Here is a 14,511-nt window from a genome sequence, read left to right as displayed (position 1 = left end):
GTCAGTTCTTCTTCAGGTCCTCCCAGACAGTGTGCTGTGAGAACCTTCCTCAAGCTTCCTTTGTTCTGCTCAATGATGGGTTTAAGTACACAAATTGCAGCTGATATTTTTTATATTGTTCAAGGGGAAACCTCGAGTAAAAATAATGAGATAAATGAATTTCCAATTGGAGATCCGTATACTTGTTAGAAAAGAATGATTTAACTAAAATTCAAGTGAAAAGATTTAATATGAAATGATCTGTTCATTTTTCCTGGAAAAAAAAGCTCTAGCAGAGCAGCTTTATATTGGTTAAAAACTAAAATCACATCATTGATACTATAAGCTTCAAGCATTACTCTGAAGTCTCTTGACATAACTGAAGTATAGGTGATAACAAAGATATTTCTGCTGCTCTTTTTGCTCTTTACGACTGCAGAGATGAGCAGTAATGTGCTGAAAGCATGGGATTTGTAACTCTGCTGCGGAGCATTTGGTTTGCGTAGTGGAAGGCAAGTCAGAGCTGAACAAGTGGTGGGAAGATGGTCTCTAACACTGGTGCGGTAGTGGCAGTCAGGTGTTTGAAAATGATGGCAAGAACTGCAAGAAGAATTAAACTCGGTGTGAGAGCTTACAGGCATGTCTTGCATCTGATTTAGGATTAGATGAAGTGTATGATGGTGACTACCTTCACACAGTGAGTTGCTGTAGGATCTGTGAAGTCAGACTAAACTTCGGCAACTCCTAAGTCTGTATTTATATTACAAAAGAAATTTGGGGCACTTAATTAACTGTCAATTCCTTCTAAGACTACCAGGGCCAAGCTCTGCTCTCTTTCCGAGTGCTCTGAGCAGAGTATGAATGCACTCCTGTGATGACTTCTAGGGTCTGTAGACTGTGCCTTAAAAGTGTGGCTGCCAGCTGCCACTTGCAGAATTTTGCCTTCACCCACAAGTGTGTGGAATGATGGCTTACCATCTTGCAGGTGATAAAACAGCAAAGCCTGTGGCATAGATTGGGCAGCCTGTTATGTCCCTGTTTTTATTTCAAGCTGCAAATTAAAGTTCAGGTCCCCAAGCTGCCTCCTTCCGTAAGCTGAACAGGCCCAGCTCTCTCAGCCTCTCTTCAAAGGAGAGATGCTTCAGCTTCTAAAATATTTTCATGGCCTTTGTTAAACTGCCTTTATTGTGTCCATGTCTGTCCTGTACTGGAGATCACAGAACTGAATGCCATGCTCCAGGTATGGCCTGCTTGATTTTTGTTCCATTTTGAAGCTGACGTGTAGTAAGGATGCTTGTCTCTACCTAGCCACTTCAAAGGCTTTTAAATAGACATTTCTGTCTGCAGTAGATCTTGTGCTGTGATAGAGATCTTTTGCACAGGTGAAAAGGAAAAGAAGTTTAAAGCCTGGAGCGGAGAGGTGGTGATGCTTTGTCCCAAGGCCAGGTAGGATGGGGCCCTGGGCAGCCTGGTATGGTATTAAATGGGAGGGTTGGTGGCCCTGTATGTGGCAGGGGGTTGGAGATGGATGATCCTTGAGGTCCCTTCCAACCGTTCTGGCCATTCTGTGAAAGGAAAATAAGGTCCTGAAAAGAGACTCAATTTTTTTAATGGTATGTAAAATTAGAGAGGGATCTAGGTGACTTCTGGGGCAAGTGTAGATCATCTGGAAAGAAGCTCATCAAAAGCACAGATCTCTGATCTAAGAGGAAAAAATGAACTAAGAAGAGGAATTTGAAGACATTTCACACCCCCAAGTATTTGTTTCCGTAAAAAACAGCCAGAGGTCAAAACCTTGTTGATTGTGTTGAAAGGTGACCTCAGTCTGTGTGTGGTAGAAGAATTTGCCTTCAGCTCTACTGCCTCACAAGAAAAGCCTGTGGTTGTTTCCTTGAATGTTTTTTCTTTGTCTTCTCTCAGTGTACAGGTTTCATTTAATCTGCTGTTGGGCAAGAGAGAGCAGACTTGGACTGATGGTCACGGTGTGTGCAGTTTAAACTGTCTCTGAGTAGCGATTCTGTAGTTTAAGGTCCTTCTGTGTTTTTATCTTATGCTATAGACTCAGCCTCTGTAATTGCATATTTTAACAGCCTTTTTTTGTTTCTCGTGCAACTTGTTCAGGTTATGTTTAAAATAATGGCTGACACTTGCCACTGGGTTTTCTAGGAGTCTGATCACTTGATTTGGGGAATGCGTTGCACTTCCCATCAGAAAGTCTTGGCTTCTTTCCATGGAAGGATATATAAATGTTCTGCGCTATTTGATGTGTTATTTAGATATGCTTACCTAATTTGATGCTGTGTTCTTTTATAAGTGATTCCTTGTTTCATAGCACAGTTCCAGTGTTTGTGGGCATTGCTTCAAGAGCGTGAAAACTGTTTCAGTAAATTGTTTGGGAATGCAAGCAGCTGATGGGATTCTGTTTTAAGGACAGTGTTTTGCTCTTTAGACCTCGCTACTGCTGAAAAGCTTGTCTGCATTTCTGAGGTTCCTGTAACTTTTTTCTTGAACCTTCATAAGGTTCAGGAAACCTTCTGTGCAGAATCACCTGTATGCATGTTATTTTCAGGACCTGTGTTAATTACGGACTCAGCATTTATATACAGCTTGGCAGCAAAATGGAACAGAACCTGACATTGCAGCCAATAAACGCTTTTCATTAAGAACCTATGAAGTCTGCATATAATTATTTAAGCAGAACTTCTGTCAGTTTTGAAATGGTTGAATTCAAATCACCGGATGGTTTGTTTTTTCCCCATGCAGTTTATATACAGCGTTGAAATGAATAAGCATAGTTTTACAGTGTCAGTGGCTAACCTAATGCTGCAAGGAAAATCACATTCTTTCAGAAATATTTATTTCTAGCTACCATGGAAGGAATTTGCAGTACAGTAATGCTTCCCAAGTATTTGCTTGTTGTTTTTTTTTAAAAAAAAAAGGATACAGTGAAGCATAGTGAAGCATAATTAATAGTTTTAACTTAAGACTTCAATGGCAATGTGAAAATGTCAGTGGACTGTATGTCTGACATTGGTGTTGTCAAGCTAAGACATTTAACTTTCTCTTTAAGCTTCTATCTAGAAAGCAGATTGCCTGTGCCCAACAAGCAAAATACATACGTCTTGAATCAATTATTGCCATGGCAACTGATCATTGGCGTTCAGAATTATTTTGCTTACAAACTGAACTTATTGTTGTCTTTGTCCACAGAAGGTGTTTTGTGGAAGTTAGTTTAAAATGTTTAATCCTGAGTAGCGTAATAAGCTGTGTTACACAGATGGAGGGGAATGTCATTGTAATAGGTTTTTATGATTTCAGATACAATGCACATTTGTCAAACAAATGCATAGCACTTATATCTCCTTAAAGGTTGAGTATACAATAAAGTCATTCTTCTTTGCCTGATTTATTACTCATGCATTTTGAATTGGCCTTTTATTTTGCATTTAATACTTCATGTCCAATCCTGTTTCCCTTGTTTATCTCTGAACTATTCTATTTCCCAAGATTACAGTAAAACTGAGCAGAAGATTAATGAATGAAAAGGACAGACATTCAAATGAGCAAATTAAAAGGCAAGGTCTTTTTACAGCCATAGTTACTTACAGCTTGTATCTCATACTGAGCTCTATTCTGTGTATTATTGAACTGCTTAGTAAAGTACCCTGAAATTTGAGGGAGTTCTTATCAACGTTTTTATCAGTGCATTGTCCTGCCTTCACATGTGTGACAGGTCTGGTGCTCTTGGCTTACTGCATGCTGTTTCTAAAAAAGCATTCATTCATGACTTCAGGATTTCCCTGGAGGAAGTTGTCAGCAGGTGGTGTTGCACAGTGATTGAAGGTTGCTGCTTCTTACCAGTTGGTTTGGGCAAACTAATTAAGGAAATACTTCTGTGCCATTCACTTTGGATGCTTGGAGGATGGCAGAGGAAGCCCTACAGCTAGGGTGAGTAGCTCTTCTGGCTTAACACAACGCTTTCATGTTAAGAGTCAAGAGGGCTCCGTCCGGCTGACATAAATTAACTCCAGGAAAAGGTGTTTTTCAGTGAGTTTGGTCAGGTGTTTTGTGCTGTCAGGAGAGTCCAAGTTCTTGTGATTCTTGGTCCTAATGTTGTGCCCCGATATTATTGTCAGGACCTCCTGTTCTTGTTTTACTCTTCATTTCTGTATGCCATCAGTAATTTTTCACAAGCTGTGAGGTGCTCTGCTTAATTACACCTGCCCCAGGTGGGCAGCCCTTGCTTTTTGTTCCCTCCTACGTGTGGTTGTGGAGCATCTTAGTCTGTTTTAGTTCACCTCAGCCAGGTTCGGGCATTTTGTGCTTTATTTGCTATGAGGTCAGCTTTTCTCCTTTTCCCACTTGCCAGCCCGGTTGCTTTCGGACAACTGCAGTACTCCGTGGGTGACTATGACTTTGAAAAGAACATTTGTGACTTCCAGCTGGCCAGAAAAGTTGTTCGGGCATCTTTCCTTCGTATTGACAGGCACTTCTTCATGGGTGCTTTTATACTACAAGTCATGGACAGGTACTGCGATGATCTGTTGCTACAGATGCTTTTTTGGCACTTCTTTTTTTTGTCATACCACTCAGTTTGGAATAATTGGTGACTAAGACAGTAACTGTGTAGAAACAGATCCCTTTAGTATCATTAGTAACCTGTCTTGTTTCTAGACGTGGTGAAGTATGCTGTGTTTCTTGAAAGCTGTATTGTATGATGATGTGTTGGCTGAGGTATATCCCTTTAAGGCTGCCTCAGGGCAGATGAATTGAACTTAAATAATAATTGAGAGTAAGTTCCACGTGTTCTAGTCAGCGTAATCTGGACTAGCTTTAATTTGCTTCTGATGCTTACTAATGTAGGCTGAACACATGGCTAACAACTCTGTCTTGCTGTTGAGATGTGTTGTTTCAGGTACCTTGGGCGTGTGCTGTGTTGTCAGTGTGTGCCATGCTCTGCTTCATGTTGGGCCCAGCTTTCCTGCGGCTTGCTTTCTTTCTTGTCTAGCTATGGTTCACATTGTTGTCTTTTCTCTACTTGAATGGATGTTCGTAGCTACTGTTAAGTCCTATGTTGTCATCTCTTTGAATTACACTTAATGCATACTCGAGTAAATAGAGGAATACGTGTGGTCTCAATAGCACTTGGTGTGGAAATTGAAATGGATTGCATTGTGAAGAAGCACATGAAAAAACTTCTGTAAGAGCTGAAAGAGTGGTTTAGTTAATGGAGCAGTACTTTCAAGCTTGCGAAGCCCTTATAAGGTTCCGTATGAAAAAAGAGGCATCACTTTAACTTCTTTCACCATTAAAATCTATGAAAGTATTTTCTTTTAACTTAACTATGGGAGTTGTTGACTTAACAGTTTACCTCTTGCCATTTCTTTGATAGCTCAGAAGGTAAAAATAATTAGCATGTATAGGAATAAAAACAGAGCTTGAAATATGCTCAGTATGGGAAGGAAATACTTGTATGAACGAAGTCAGACCTCTGCTGACTGAAAAAAGCTGTCCAACATAGAGCAATTTCTTTACTTTGAGGGTATTTTAATAAAGGTTAGGCTGTTCAGAAGGTTCTTGGGAGAATGGGAAGGTTTTGTGCAGATAATTTATGCATGAAGAAAATATAAACTTAAAGAGCATAGTGGATCTGTGGCATGTTAATGAAGTTATGCAGTGTGGTAGTGGAAATACTGGTAAGCAAGTAAGAGAAAATGAGTCCTCTGAGGAGCTGTGTCCTTATACTTGAGCAAGAGTGTTCTGAATTCTGCTGGTTATTTTACCAAGTATTAAAAAATGCCTTGTTTCATTAATCCCCCCGCCCTCCCACACACACTGTATCTGGGGATCTGTTACAGACAATAACAAAGCATTCCTTTGAGGAAAATGCACAGCAAAAGGAGTAAAAGAAAGGAAGATGACATAAACAGCACTATTACCCAAATAGCAAGGTTCCTCAATCTGTTGCTTAAAATATTACTGTAAAAGGAAAATCAAAGTATCACTACGTTCTCAACTGCTATTATGTGTACGAAGAAGCTGTGTTAGGTAGAATTTTTGGTACTATGGCATTCCATTGTAGAAATGATATAATTCTCTAGAAATACAATTATGTAAGGATGAACTCTCAGTTCTGATTAATGCAGTGTTTTATTATAACTTCATTAGTTTCACAGCAGACAAAGTGTACATAATTTGTCAGATAACAGTTTCAAAATAATTCAGATAGTTATGCTTACGTAATTTACTGCAAGCACTTGAAGAATGCGGTGCATTTTATGAAGAACATTCAGGGTTGCTTTATTTGTATAATGAAATGGTTGTTATGCCCCTATAGACAGCACTTCATAATTTAATGAAAAGTTTATAAATACAATATGAAATGCTATGAATTTAAGCAGTTTGGTAAGCCCAGCTGCGTTTCAAAGATACAACTGTAACATTCTGTACTGTGTGGTTTAAATATTCTGGGGCTTGTCATGTCTTTTGACTTAGTCTAAGGCCAGAACACACAAATTTCATATATACAAAATAAAAAGAATTTGTGATTATAGGTCACTGATTCACACAAGCATTTAGGGAAAATACAATGCATGTCTGATCTCTTGTATGGTAGGCTGTTAGACTGGAGTGCCATTTTCAATCTGCAGGCATGATTATCTTGGCAGGGATAGAACGTATCTCTCCGGCGTGCTCCTTATCATCATCATAGAGTCCTCATAGAATGGCCTGGGTTGAAAAGGACCACAATGATCATCCAGTTTCAACTCCTTGCTACGTGCGGTGTCACCAACCAGCAGACCAGGCTGCCCGGAGCCACATCCACTTGGGGCAATGTCTTCTGCTGATCTTACAGTCAGGCTCTCAGAAGGAAGCAAAGGGGCTGTGGTTGTGTTTGTGAGGCAGCTGTGATTTATCTGGAGAGGCTTATTTGTAAGGAATTTTCCTGTTGCAACAGCTTGTATGGATCCGTTAGCACATGTTTCACCATGAAGATGGAGAAATGCGATTAGCAAGTGTTTAACAGAGCTCCTACTGCTGTGACTAAAGTGGTACTGATAGAGTGAATCAACTTCAGTGCGAATCGTTTTCCGAAGATGAGTTTAATAACGATTTGATGTGATGTTGTAACTCAGTGTTGATTGGGTACGATGAAAGGCTCGATGTTATTGTTTTGCTGTCAAATTACTACTCATAAAAGTGACATTACATTTTGCTAACGTTTTTCCAGGCAGTTAAGCCTGTTCTCGCCACCTTTCATCTTGAGCACTTCTTCTGGTCTTAAAGCCTAGAAGCTGCTTGATGCTAAGCGCTGTTGAAATCTCATTTATTTGGATGCCTGCATCTACGGAAGGAATGGTAATAACTTCAGTGTTTAAGGTAGAATAATTGTCAGCTTGCAGTGATCTAAAAGAGAATTAAGTGGAATGTGACGGAGGTTATTGTGTGCAGCAGAGGAAAGAGTAAAATGAATGCTGCCTTTTTAATGAATTAACTCCTCTCATGTGTTCTTGAAAATCTTTGCCAACTCTGATAGGCAAAACTCGTGCACAAACAGGAGCTGATTTAATCTGGCTTGTGGGTTTTGTTTGGGTGTTTATGTTCTTTTTGGTGCCCCATTAACTGGAATAAGGCTGGCACTAGCGTATAAACTACTGTCTGAAGAAATACTTACCTATACTGTGCTGAGGGAGGAAAGCTTAGAGGTATACTTAGACTACTGGCTATAGCTTTCCAAAGTTATTCATAACAAGTAAGAGTCATCTTAAAACCCCACTGTGTTGAGAGCATGGCTTTTTTCTCTGGTAATTTGTTGCTTGGATTTCTATACTTGGGTCATAATTTTCAGTGTTGTGAGGAAGAATGGACAAAACCACAAAATGGGCTTTGAGATGCCTGTGTTGTACTGCTAGAGGTGCTGAATGGGCTGACAAGTGGGAAAATTAACTTAGCTCTGTACAGTTCCACCTTCCCTTTATAGGTGGAAATAATGATGTCTTTTTAATAAAGGTACTTAAATGCAGTTCATGGAAAGTGATAAGAAGTCATACACACTGGTATACAATGAATAATTATCTGAAAATACATAACATGCAAAACACACGGAAGTAAAGACGACATTAGTCTGAAAAAAGGCAGGATAAGCTCTATTTCCATGTGTCTGTGATAGGGAAGATATGAGTTAGATTTCTTTGGTTGCTGAGAGGCAAATGAAAACTCTGCTTATGATAGAACTTATCTCTATATTGAAAGATTACAATTAATTTCCACTCACGTTCAGAGGTGAGATAGCCTCTGCTCTGCAGAGTCAGTGTACATCCGTAGTTACATTGACTGAAATGGCTTGTTTGTTCCTACGGGAATTCTAATGAATCTCTCTCCACATACATGAGCTATTCCTGCACGATGCTGGCAAAGCCATTTGTCACATCTTTTGTACTCCATCTATGTTGTGCTATTAGTTCTTCCCAATTGCTCTCTTATATCCCTCCTGAAAGTCTATTTTTTTAAAGATACATTAATCTTTTGATTTGCCTGTATTAGGAAACCTGCCTTTGTAGGACTGTTTGTGCCTTCTGTTGACATGCAAAATCTCTAATTAATGCTCCTGCCAGTAAGCTCAGTAGCATTTGCACCAAGTCATGTAAAATCTTTGTCCCAAAAATTGCAGTCAGTGCATCTTTTTGCTCTATTCTACCTTGTTCTCCTTTTTATAGCTGACTGCTTCAAAATGTTGTGCAGATGACTCATGTAAACATTGCAGCCTTTTTTTTTTATGTTGCCATTTGCTTTGAATAACACTTAGTGTCATCTGTTTTTTTCCTTCAGCATCCATGCCCTGACATTTTTCTTGTCACTGACCGATTGAAACTTGTAACAGAAAAGGCTGTAGTTGACTACAGCCTTGTGTATACACTCACTGACAGTTGTTTCTTTGACTCCTAACTATGCAAAAATTGATTGTGGATATTTGTACATCTTTCTGTGTCCAACGTATGTAAGAGTGGAACTTCCTTTGTCCAAGAAATAAAGGCAGGCAGACAGAGGAATGGATTTGTATCCTTGAATACAGGAATACAGCGCAACACAAAAAGTGACAGTGCAAGTTATGTGTGAAGAAGACAGTGTGGGGTGAAATTAGGGTGCTGGGAATTAAATTTCAGTTCATGCTTGAGTGATAGCTAGGAAAGAACTAGAACGAATGCAGTACATGCAGAAATGCATTCATTTTTTGTCTTGAAAAAGTACTGAAGTATACTGAACCAGTACTTCAATCTATTAGGATAATGATATTTCAGAATATTTTTAGATACTGCTTGAGAAATCTTGTAAATTGTTAATTTTGGCAAAGATGGATTTGAGGACATCAAAAGCATTAATAATATCGTGAGTGAAGTAATAGAAATGTTATGGGCTTAATAGTAAGGATTCACATTTGATCTTCCTAATACGTGTTGTATTAGCCATTCTGACTAGTTCTGACTCCTCAGGTAATAAGCTGATGGCTATGCTAAAAAGACCTCAAGATATTATGACTTCAGTGAAAACAGGCTGGTGGTTGAAAATCAGTTGCGTTGGCGTTGTTCTGTCACAGAGGATCCATTAATTTTCCTCCAAGTCATATTCAAAAATGACTGATCTTCTGCTGATACTTTGATTCAGTTTAGCATCTGTTTGCATGATTCTGGCTTCTGAATATGTATTTCCTGTCTCCAAGCTCAGGCTCCTATACTACACTGCTTAGCAGATAATCATTTGTGTTTCCTTTTCTGCGAACCTGTAGACAGGAATAAGCGATGATGGTCCCGTCATCAACCTGAAGCCAGGTTATTAGAACAAAAAGGTTGTGTCTCAGCAGTCAATTGTTTTTCTGTAAGGCTGCAGTTATCAAGAAATGATGTTAATGGATATCTTTATTTTTAGGTTTTCAGAAGAAAAAATTGTTTAAAAAAAACTCCACTGAAGTCAGTCATTTGCGGAGTGATGCTACATGTGCCTGGCACTCCTGAAATGACTTGTGCCTGTCCAGCACAGCTCCTAACTTTCAGTGCTTGTGGAGGTACCTGGGTTTATTAATGCTTTTGCCTATATGTGTAGTAAGTTCTCTGAAGGCTAATGTAGCACTGACCAGGGTTCATGTGATTTCTCTCTCTTGATGGGAAAGGGTTTTTTCAATAAACCTGAAGCAAATGTTTGCGTTCAGCCAAGACTGCTTCATTGAGGTTCCCCTTTTTGAACTATTGTGTTTGAGCACCTCTAGCTGATGCACAAAAGTTCAGAGAGATGAGTCAAAACAGCTTAAAAGTATTCAATGCTATTGTGGTAATACAGATGCGTTTTAGAAGAGCTGGGCATGGAATTTTCCAGCTACCCAGTTAAAAAGAATGTGCATTAAAAGGAGTGTGGATCAAGAGAGGTGATCCTCCCCCTTTGCTCTACCCTGGTAAGACCTCATCTGAAGTACTGTGTGTCCAGTTCTGGGCTCCCCAGTACAAGAAAAACAGGGATCTCTTGGAAAGTCCAGCGGAAGACCACAAACATGATAAAAGGGCCTGGAGCACCTCTCTAAGGAGGAAAGGTTGAGCAACCTGCATCAGTTCAGCCTTGAGAAAACACTTGGAGGGGATCTGGTCAGTGTCAGTAAATATCTAAGGTGTGGGACGAGGCCAGACTCTCTTCAGCAGTGCATGGGGGTAGGACAAGGGGAAAACAGCACAAACTGGAGCATAGGAAGTTCTGCACAAATGTGCATAAGAACTTCTTCATGGTGAGGGCAACGGAGCACTGGAACAGGCTGCCCAGGGAGGTTGTGGAGTCTCCTTCTCTGCAGGTGTTCAAGACCTGCCTGGATGCCTACCTGTGCAACCTGCTCTAGGGAGCCTGCTTTGGCAGGGGGTTGGACTTGATGATCTCTACAGATCCCTTCCTGCCCCTATAACTCTATGGTTCTGTGAAATGTGCTGTTTACTCTAAGGTTGAAACTGCCTCTGAAATTCTCTTCTTCCTTGTTGCTTTTATTGCATCTTTTTGCTGATTCTCTTGTTCCTTTACCTGATAGGACGTGTGAAGTACAGAGAAAACTAAGCTTTTCAATCCTGCAACTTAGTAGTCTGGAAAGCATGGGTTTCAGTTTTGTAAAGGAACTCGCCATGCTCGTCCAGATAAAGGGAAAAATCACAGGAAAAGACGAGTTTAGTATTAGGTGGTTAGTTTTTTTCTCCTCCTCTTGAAATATTCTTAATTAACTCTTTTGTCTTGTCTCAGTTAGCACTCACATTTCAGCTTGCCTGGCTTCTGTCGTGACTCTCTGAAGATAGAATGGTAAGACTTCATAATTATCTTACTAGACTCGCATGTTTTTCTGTCAACTTCTTGAAAAGACAAATACGCTACCACAGGCGATTAAGCAGGGAAAAGTAATGCTTATGTTGTTAATTTTACTGGAGTCCGTTCTGCGGACTCCCCTGTCACAGTGACAAATGCTCATTACAGAACACTTAAGAATGTTTTTTGCCTTCTTAGCCTGCTTGCAGACAGGATCTTCTTTCTCACTGTCAGGGGACAAGGTCTGATTGCCATGGCACTATTTTAAAGGAAGAAAGATTAATTCTGTTCCAGTCGGAGCAAGTTGAACAGAGCCTTTTCCAGTGGAGGACCACCGTCTGCACTGTAGTGGTTAGCAGCTGATTGCTGACATTCAGCAGTGTTGATAGCTCATGCCTTCTGACAGGATCATTCAGCTGCTGAACTGTGAGCTTCATGCACATCTCTCCTATCACTTCTCAGTTGTTCAACTGCTACCAGTTATCCCAGGTGTGCGGTGCAGTCCCAGAACACTCGACATAGTATTGCGAGTATAGAAATAGCATGGCACAGAGTGAAATGTTAGTTCTTCCCAGAAGACCAATCTCATTTTCCTTACCATGCTGTTTTTACTGCCGGGGTCTACACTGTGCTCATAAGGAGAGACCTGATATGCAGAAACAAACTTAAAGATTTAACCCGAGGTGCAGCAGCTGTGAAACCTTATGTACATGTTTGTGTTAAATGACATAACAACTGAACATAACGTCAGCTATTCTGGCTAGAAATATGTTGAATAAGCTGAGCAGGGTTTGGAATACAAGAAGAATAATTGAGGAAATTGTGAGTTTTCTTGTACATTTTCTAATGACTTATTGTCACAGAATTGCAGGAGTTGGAAGGGACTTCCAGAGATTGAGTCCAACCCCCCTGCCAAAGCAGGTTCCCTACAGCAGGTCGCACAGGTAGGCATCCAGGCAGGTCTTGAACACCTCCAGAGAAGGAGACACCACAACCTCCCCGGGCAGCCTGTTCCAGTGCTCCGTCACCTTCACTGTAAAGAAGTTATTAGGCACATTTGTGCAGAACTTCCTATGCTGCAGTTTCCGGCCGTTTCCCCTTGTCCTGTTACCACTCACCACTGAACAAAGTCCGTCCTCACCATTCTGCCCCCCACACCTTAGATACTGATAGACCTGGATCAGGTCCCCTCTCAGTCTCCTTTTCTCAAGGCTGAACAGACCCAGTTCACTCAGCCTTTCCTCATAGCAGAGATGCTCCAGGCCCTTCACCATCTTCGTGGCCCTCCGCTGGACTCTTTCCAAGAGGTCCCTGTCTTTTTTGTACTGGGGAGCCCAGAACTGGACGCAGTACTCCAGATGAGGCCTCACCAGGGCAGAATAGAGGGGGAGGATCACCTCCTTTGACCTGCTGGCCATGCTCTTTTTAATGCATCCCAGGATGCCATTGGCCTTTTTGGCCACAAGGGCACACTGCTGGCTCATGGCCAACCTGTAGTCCTCCAGGACACCCAGGTCCCTCTCTGCAGAGCTCCTCTACAGCAGTTCATACCCCCACCTGTACATGTGCATGCAGTTAATCCTCCCTAGATGCAAGACTACACTTGCTTTTGTTAAACCTCAAATGGTTTTTTACTGCCCAGCTATTGAGCCTATCCAGGTCTTGAACAGCGACACAGCCTTCAGGCGTCAGCCAGTCTTCCAAGTTTCTATCAACGCCAAACATGCTGAGGGTGGCCACTACCCCCACAGTGCTTTAAAAAAAAAATGAATCGGTCAGCCTAATTATTAGATAATTATCCACATTGTACTATCTAAAGGGCAGTAGCACATGGTTATTTATTTTTTTTTAACCTGGTGATGCTTATGAATTGAAAAATTCTTTAGGGATGCTTTAGGGGATTATAAAGGCTTGTAGTTTAACTCACATGGCTTGGTCCTTGAATACAGCTATATGCACTGGATTTCAAGTACTGAAAGGAGGGGGAAAAATACAGAAAATTCTAGAAAAAAAGGAATGCCAGACCATCTTTGTTGGTTTTATTTGCTTATTTTTTTTTTATTTCCAAATAGGAGGTGTAACTGGAAGGGCTTGAGCAGAGATTCATTCTGTCCAAGACCTAATTAAAGGGTTGGAAGTGGAGACAAGGACATCCTGCTAAAGGTCCCTTGGTACCTGAAGACTTCCAAGGGTAAGAAGATTTCTGTTTTCTTTCTCCATTCCTCCAGTGAGTTGTTCACCATGTCCCATTATTGTCATCGTCCTACTCCTTCTCCTGTTGTCATCGTCGTACTTCACCTCCTCTTCTCGTGGTCTCTGCTTTCTCCGCCTACTGTTGTCATTGCTGTCCTCGCAGCTGTCACGCTGGCCTTGAATGCATCCAGGGATGGGGGATCCACAACATGTTAGGAAACTTAGTGTGACTCCAACCCATGAGTGAAAAACTTCCTCCCTTCTCCTCGACCTTATATTGTGGTTGCTGTTTTTTTCCTACTTATCGTACTCCTACTATTACATCTCCAACTCCTACACCATATTTTGAAGATGCTACCTTTTTCATCATGGACCTCACTTTGTGGTTACTGCTTATTTCCTCTTCCTCCTCCACCATATTTCAAAGTTGCTGTTTTTTTCCATCTTCTCCATGATGTCCAGCAGCACCTTACCCTCCTTGTTCTGTTTTTACTGCTTTTAACCTACTCCTTGTTTTCCTCCTATTGTTCCTTCTCTTCCTCAGTTTCTAGATTTTGCATTTATCCTCCTCCTCCATCTTCACCTCCTCAAACATGTGTCAAAGAGGGTGATATTTTTCTCACTGACTATGTTTTGTGTTGGCTGCTTTTATCCCCCTCCTCTTCCACCACCTCCACCTCTATCTCCTCCACCATATTTAAAATATGCTGCATTCTTCCTCATAAACCTCATTTTGTAGTTGCTACTTACATCCTCCTCCACCTCCTCCACCTTTTTTGTGCTTTCTTTTCCTTTTTCTACTTCACTGTTAATCGTCATTAATTTTTTTCATGTCCTCCTTATCCCTCTCTAATGTTTTGCTTCCGCTTCCCTGTCATTTACTGATTCCTGATTTTTCCCTCTACATCCGTGTAATTTCCTTTTTTGTCTCTGTTTTTTTCCTCCTGTTCCTTCTCCTCGTCCTTCTTGTCATGTCGTGCTTCCTGCTTTTTTCCTCCTCCTTCTCCACTTCAT

Source organism: Lagopus leucura, unplaced genomic scaffold (genome assembly GCF_019238085.1).
Source record: "Lagopus leucura isolate 7727_CA_CO unplaced genomic scaffold, USGS_WTPT01 Super-Scaffold_100004, whole genome shotgun sequence".
In the NCBI taxonomy this organism is placed as follows: domain Eukaryota; kingdom Metazoa; phylum Chordata; class Aves; order Galliformes; family Phasianidae; genus Lagopus; species Lagopus leucura.
Note: the sequence above shows the minus strand (reverse complement) of the source record.